General features: G+C 33.0%; 1 non-coding gene across 1 annotated transcript; it reads right to left on the reverse strand.

The window, feature by feature from the left end:
* Nucleotides 1-1519: 1519 nt before the first annotated feature.
* Trnal-aag (transfer RNA leucine (anticodon AAG)) lies at nucleotides 1520-1591 on the reverse strand. Its single transcript has one exon. It is a non-coding gene; the product is annotated as a tRNA-Leu (tRNA).
* Nucleotides 1592-7242: the final 5651 nt, after the last annotated feature.

Here is a 7242-nt window from a genome sequence, read left to right on the forward strand (position 1 = left end):
ATGTGAGCAAAGGGCCTTTTCCAAGGACACCACCCCCCCCCCCCCTCTCCCCCAATCGTTTAAAATCTAGTAACTATCTTGAGTCTCTCTAAAAAAAAGGCTTACTCCGTTTTGAAAATACTGGTGCATATTTATTTGTTTTTGTTGGTGGATGTTGTCGTTGATTATTATTATTATTATTATTATTATTATTATTATTATTTATTATTATTATTATTATTATTATTATTATTTTATTAATTATTATTATTATTATTATATTATTATATTATTATTATTATTATTATTATTATTATTATTATTATTATTTTATATTATTATTATTATTATTATTATTATTATTATTATTTATTATTATTATTATTATTATATTATTATATTATTATTTTATTATTATTATTATTATTATTATTATTATTATATTATTATTATTATTATTATTATTTATTATTATTATTATTATTATTATTATTATTATTATTATTATATATTATTATTATTATTATTATTATTATTATTATTTTTATTATATTATTATATTATTATTATTATTATTATTATTATATATTATTATTATTATTATTATTATTATTTTATTATTATTATTATTTATTATTATTTTATTATTATTATTATTTATTATATTATTATTTATTATTATTATTTTATTATTATTATTATTATTATTATTATTATATTATTATTATTATTATTATTATTATTATTATTATTATTATTATTATTATTATTATTATTATATTATTATTATTATTATTATTATTATTATTATTATTATTATTATTATTATTATTATTATTATTATTATTATTATTATTATTATTATTTATTATTATTATTATTATTATATTATTATTATTATTATTATTATTATTTATTATTATTATTTATTGTACTTATTGGTGGTATTACGATTGTTGTATTTTTTTAGTGGTTATTAATGGCATCATTTTATTTTTTGGTTCCATTTACCATTTTTTTCCACTTTCATGTATGTTGTCATCAAATTGTGTGATTTATTGGTGAAAGCCTAAGACTGAATAAACTTTGAAACTTTGAATAAAGAAATTTTGTTGATTGTAGAGCGTCCTTCTCGTAGCCAGGCAGAACCGCCGTAACAGTCAGCAGGTCGTGGGTTCGACTCCTCATCGCCGCAAAATTTTTATTCTCTACTGTCCTCTGTTACTTTTCTACTCACTTTCTTTCTTGTTTTTATAAACATATAATTGTCTTCAATTCACACTGCCCTCAATAGAGACCTAAAACGCCTTCAAAATAAAAAAAAAAGTATTAAAATCAAAGGAAGACCTTATGAAATTAGCATCCACAGAAAAAGAATGTGAACAGTGGAAGGAAATAACACGAATGATTAGAGAGGCAGCCGAGGCGTCCCGATCGGATGATTAGGAAAGCAAAAGGCCTTAAGTCAGTAAGTAAGTCATTATATAACGATCTGAACAAGTGTGTAAAGAAGGAAATAAAACATCCCAAAAAATCAGTCTACCTCGACTGGGGATCGAACCTCAGACCTTCTGATTCTTGGTCAGACGTGTTACCATTACACCACAGAGGCTCTCGATAGTTGGGATAACTTTTAGTACTTATATTCTTCTACACAAGGGTACGCATTTCACTCTGTGAACCCTCGCTTGCATCAAACATTTAATATAAGATCCTGCTTCCCTCACTTTTCTGAATTGACATTTCTTTTCTTACACATCAACTGAAAATATTTTTTTTAGCTTTATATAGCGCAATATCCACTAAATGTGCACAAAGCGCTTTACAAGGGGTCTCTGGTCAACAGCAGCATTTAACATGTAGGATGGGACATGACGCCTGTTAGGCGATATTACATTTTTTCGGACAAAGACAACGCTGTTAACTGCCAGGTACTCATTTTACACCTGAGTACGGTGAGAGAATGTGAGTAAAGAGCCTTTTCCAAGGACTCAACTATGGGCAGAGCGCGAGGCTCTAACCCAAGCCCTTCCGATCCGAAATCGAGTGTCATACCACTAGACCACATAGCCGTACATAATGTCGAAATGAACAATATGACAACAAAAAACTTGAGCTTTTATATCACCCCCTATCCACTAAACGTGCTCAAAGCGCTTTACACAAAAAGGGGTCCCTGACCAACAACAACACGCAATTTGTAGAACGAGACACGACGCCTGTTAGGTAATATTACAATTTTTTTCCCGATAGAAACAACGCTGTTAACGGTCAGGTACTCATTTTAAGCCTGAGTACGGTGAGATAATGCGAGAATAGGACTCAACAATGCGCCGAGCGAGGCTCGAACCCAAGTCTTTCGACATAAAACCGAGTATCATACCACAAGACCACAAGACCACATAGCCGCACAAAACAAACACAGACAATGATTTCTTTACACTCAAACTCAGTTGTTTTTTGTTTTGTTTTTGTTTTTGCCATCCACGTTCATGAGTAATTCTCACTAAACTATATTAACCAGACCATAAAAGTTCATGGTTACACACAGTTTTGTGTGTTGGCCCGTTACACTTCCGGATGGCAATTTATGAGATCCTTAGCCAAGCGCATACTATCTATAGCGTGAAAGGGACAATAGCAATTGTTGCTATCCTTTGGATAAGACGCTAGTCTACCTCAAAGTACTTTCCTCCAAATCTAACAGACTCAGCTACCTATCCACAACTGGGTGGACAGGGGGGGGGAGGGAGATCAGATATAAAGAAAATCTCGACTGCACGGGATCGATCTTGGATCCTTTTGCGCTTGAAGCGAGTGCTCTACCAGCTGAGCTGTCTGGACATCTTGGATCCTTTTGCGCTTGAAGCGAGTGCTCTACCAGCTGAGCTGTCTGGACATCTTGGATCCTTTTGCGCTTGAAGCGAGTGCTCTACCAGCTGAGCTGTCTGGAAATCTTGGATCCTTTTGCGCTTGAAGCGAGTGCTCTACCAGCTGAGCTGTCTGGACATCTTGGATCCTTTTGCGCTTGAAGCGAGTGCTCTACCAGCTGAGCTGTCTGGACATCTTGCATCTTTCTCACTTCTCACTTCGACATAGTGTCAGTCGGAAGGTGAACATTTTGGATTGGCATTTTTTTCCATTTTCTGAACAAATATGTTCTCCAGAGCATTTTAATCTTTATTTGAAATAAATCGGGTGATTTTTCATGAAGTTATGGTCAGATGTATGGGAAAGGTATACAACATCTTTTCTCAAATTTCATAACTTTTCAACTTGACTAGCTGTAAAATATATCTAGAAATGAAATTAAGCTTAGATATTTCCCAAAGATGTACAAAAAAGGGTTGATTTCATCATTTAGGACAAGAACTCATTTTTGATAAAAATGGACTTGACAATATCTCATGGTTCAAAATTTTTCACCATCCGACTGATCATATCATTCACTGTAACATATTTGCTTATTCCAGTCACAAAATAACAATAAAAATAAACGACAAAACTAGATTATTTATATAGCGCAACATCTACAAAACGTGCTCGAAGCACTTTACAAGGAGTCCGGAGTCCCTCGTCAACATCAACGCTTAGTATGAAAGACTAGACATGACGCCCGTTAAGCGATATTACACTTTTCTTCACAAGAATACACACAAATATATGCATAAATAAGTACAAACAATTATACATACACACATACATACAGACATACTTACATACATACCCAAACACACACACACACAGACACACAAACAAACACACAGGCAAGCACACATAAACAACGAAACGAGTAAACAATCGATCAATCAGAAAATTAATAAACTTTGAAAAATGATTATAAACAAACAAGCACAAAGACAATAAATAAATATTCAGACAGACAGACAAACAAACAAACAATCTTCATAGAGAATGAAGAAATAAATTGAATGGTATTAGTTTATTCATCAAAACACTGCAATGAGAAGATGGAAAACACTGCTGTGAAAATGACATTTCATCATAAATCACAGGAGAACTTGATATTTGCTATGATTTGTTCTTTGGCCGTCCGTATGCAGGGGCGGTGGGTGGAAAACAAAACAGCCCAAAGGTTCAACGGACATAATATGCGTCTCACCATAGTTATAATAATAGTATGTCGGGGCAATCCATAACATTTCAAAAAAGGCATTTTGAAGTAGAAATCAACAGATGTGTGAACTTTCTTCTTCTTCTGCTTCTTCATCTTCTTCTTCTTCTTCTTTTTTTTTATTATTATTATTATTATTATTATTATTATTATTATTATTATTATTATTATTATTATTATTATTATTATTATTATTTATTATTATTCTTCTTCTTCTTCTTCTCCTTATTCTTCTTCTTCTTCTTCTTCTTCTTCTTCTTCTTCTTCTTCTTCTTCTTCTTCTTCTTCATCTTCTTCTTCTTCTTCTTCTTCTTCTTCTTCTTCTTCTTCTTCTTCCTCTTCCTCTCTTCTCTCTTCCTCTCTCCTCTCCTCTCTCCTCCTCCTCCTCCTCCTCCTCATTCTTCTTCTTCTTCTTCTTCTTCTTCTTCTTCTTCTTCTTCTTCTTCTTCTTATTATTATTATTTATTATTATTATTATTATTATTATTATTATTATTATTATTATCATTCTCCTTCTTTATCTTCTTCTTCTTCTTTCTTCTTCTTCTTCTTCTTCTTCTTCTTCTTCTTCTTCTTCTTATTATTATTATTATTATTATTATTATTATTATTATTATTATTATTATTATTATTATTATTATTATTATTATTTATTCTTTCCCCTCGTTATGTCTTTATGGCTGAAGGTTAACAAGAAGGCTGTGCATGTGATCTTCTTTTCCTCTTCTTCCTCCTCCTCCTCCTCCTCCTCCTCCTACTCCTCCTCCTCCTCCTCCTCCTCCTCCTCCTCCTCCTTCTTATTCTTCTTCTTCTTCTTTCCCCTCATGATGCTTTATGACTGAAGGTCAACAAGATGCATGAATCCTGTGGTCTTCCCAAGCTCTTGCTGAGACACATAGAGCTTTCATTTTAATTTAGTACAGTAGTTTTCCCAGGCCAAATGGTCACCCTTTTCTCATTGTACTTTGTACATCCATGCAAAACATCCTAGTAATAGTAGCAGTAGTAGTAGTAGTAGTGGTGGTGGTAGTAGTAGTAGTAGTAGTAGTAGTAGTAGTAGTAGTAGTAGTAGTAGTAGTAGTAGTAGTAGTAGTAGCTAGTAGTAGTAGTAGTAGTAGTGGTAGTAGTAGTAGTAGTAGTAGTAGTAGTAGTAGTAGTAGTAGTAGTAGTAGTAGTAGTAGTGGTGGTAGTAGTAGTAGTAGTAGTAGTAGTAGTAGTGGTGGTGGCGGTGGTGGTCGTAGCAGCGTGTGGCTACACCTCCAAATTCATTTCGTCAACCCAGCTTCGAAAGTCTTCCTCCGCCCTAAGAACTGTTTCATAGCCACCTCCAAGTTTAGTTAGTGACTGAAGAGGACGATGTAATCGCTGGTCTCTGGAGCTGCCTGACATTTCCGGCAGTTATCACTGTTCCCAAGTTTCCATCTGCACACATTTGATGCAGTTCTGTCATGTCTTGTTAAGAGGCGATTTGAAGAAACCCAGCATTTCCTGGCATTGTGGAATGCAAGCATTCTTTTAGTGGGGGTCTTTTATGATGTTTCCTTCTATTGGTGTTTCCCTGCTCCACATTTCTCTCCAGTTCTACTCCACGATGAAGTCTACCATTTCTGTTAGGTGTAAAGGTCTTCTCAATTTGAGTCTTGTTGTTGTAGGTGCTCCCTTTATGATTATTTTTATATTTTATATGACATCCTGCTTCCCCTGCTCTCCACATCCACTCATGTCTGTTTCTCCTATCTTAAAGGCTTTGAACATTTGGTGTCGGAGACGGGTGTACTCCTTTGGTGCACATGAATATAAAAAGAACGTTTTTCCTTTTTTGTGAAAAAAACACAAATGATGGCAAATCGAATTATTTACTACTCCCATACATTTGGTCACCAAATATCTAAAACTCTTACTTGGAGTGGTGGAATAAATGTATTCTTTCATTTTGTTTTTTTGTTTTTATTAAACTCGTTATATTTTCATCGTGCAACAACACATACTCGTAAGCTCGTAGTGTGATTTGGTGCAATAAAAATAACTCTTTTGATAAATACAAGGAAATGAAAGAATTGAATATTATTAAATCCCATTCCATAAATAGATAGTAAGCGTAAAAATCTCAAGTTTACAAAATAATTTGTGACGTCATATTATAAGCGTTAATTTAATTACATTAAAAAAAAAAAACAAGAAGAATCCTTTAAGTATTTTTGAACCTGTTGAAATGTCACTTCCACATTATTTCATTCGTCTGTTGTGTTTCACCCATCCTGTTGTGTTGATAAAGTGGAAACCCGGAACGTCCATTTTATCTATTTTCGTACCTATAATAAATTGAAGCTTACATTCAATTTCACATTGTTTTTTTATTTCTTCGAGCTTTCTGCTGCAACATTTACATTATCAAAGCAAGGCAAGTGTAATAATCTGAGAGAGAAATAGACCGAATGTAGATAGTTATAAAAGTAAACAGACTATCAAGTAAACGTTAAAGTTAACATTAATTGCCCTGAGCAAAAATTGAATCCACAGTTGAAAGAAAATGGTTTCCGCATTTTGATTAAACCCTCTATTTACATGTGCGGATATGTGGTCGCAACTGTCATTTATCTATCTCCTTACCAACTATAGATAGAATGCGCTTGGCCAAGGAGTTCACAACATTGCCATCCGGAAGTATAACGGACCAACACACAAACTCTGTGTAACCATGAACGTTTATAGTCTGGTTAATACAGTTCAGTGAGCATTACTTATAAACGCGGATGGCAAAAAACAATAACAAAGACCTGAGTGAAGTCATCTTCGAACTATCTATAGGAAAATCGTCACATTGGTTACGATAAAACCAACCTTCTACTTATTCAGATTTCGATTGTACATCATAAAATTTAAAGAAAATAAACAGTGTGTTGTAGAGCATGTTTTACAAAAAAAAACTGTGTATGGCAAGAACATTACTGCTATTATGTCGGAGTGATAAAAAATCTATTTTTGTGTTGACGTTTCGGGGAAAATCCTGAAAATGGCTGGTAAGGAGAGGGTTTAAAAAATAATATTTTAAAACATATTCGGACTAGAGGCCATAAGAATAATCAATTATCTCAATTTTATAAAACGAATATATAAAGTGTCGATAT

The sequence above is a fragment of the Berghia stephanieae genome, chromosome 9, assembly GCF_034508935.2.
Source record: "Berghia stephanieae isolate SIO BIC M18660-M18661 chromosome 9, UCSD_Bste_1.3, whole genome shotgun sequence".
Lineage (NCBI taxonomy): Eukaryota > Metazoa > Mollusca > Gastropoda > Nudibranchia > Aeolidiidae > Berghia > Berghia stephanieae.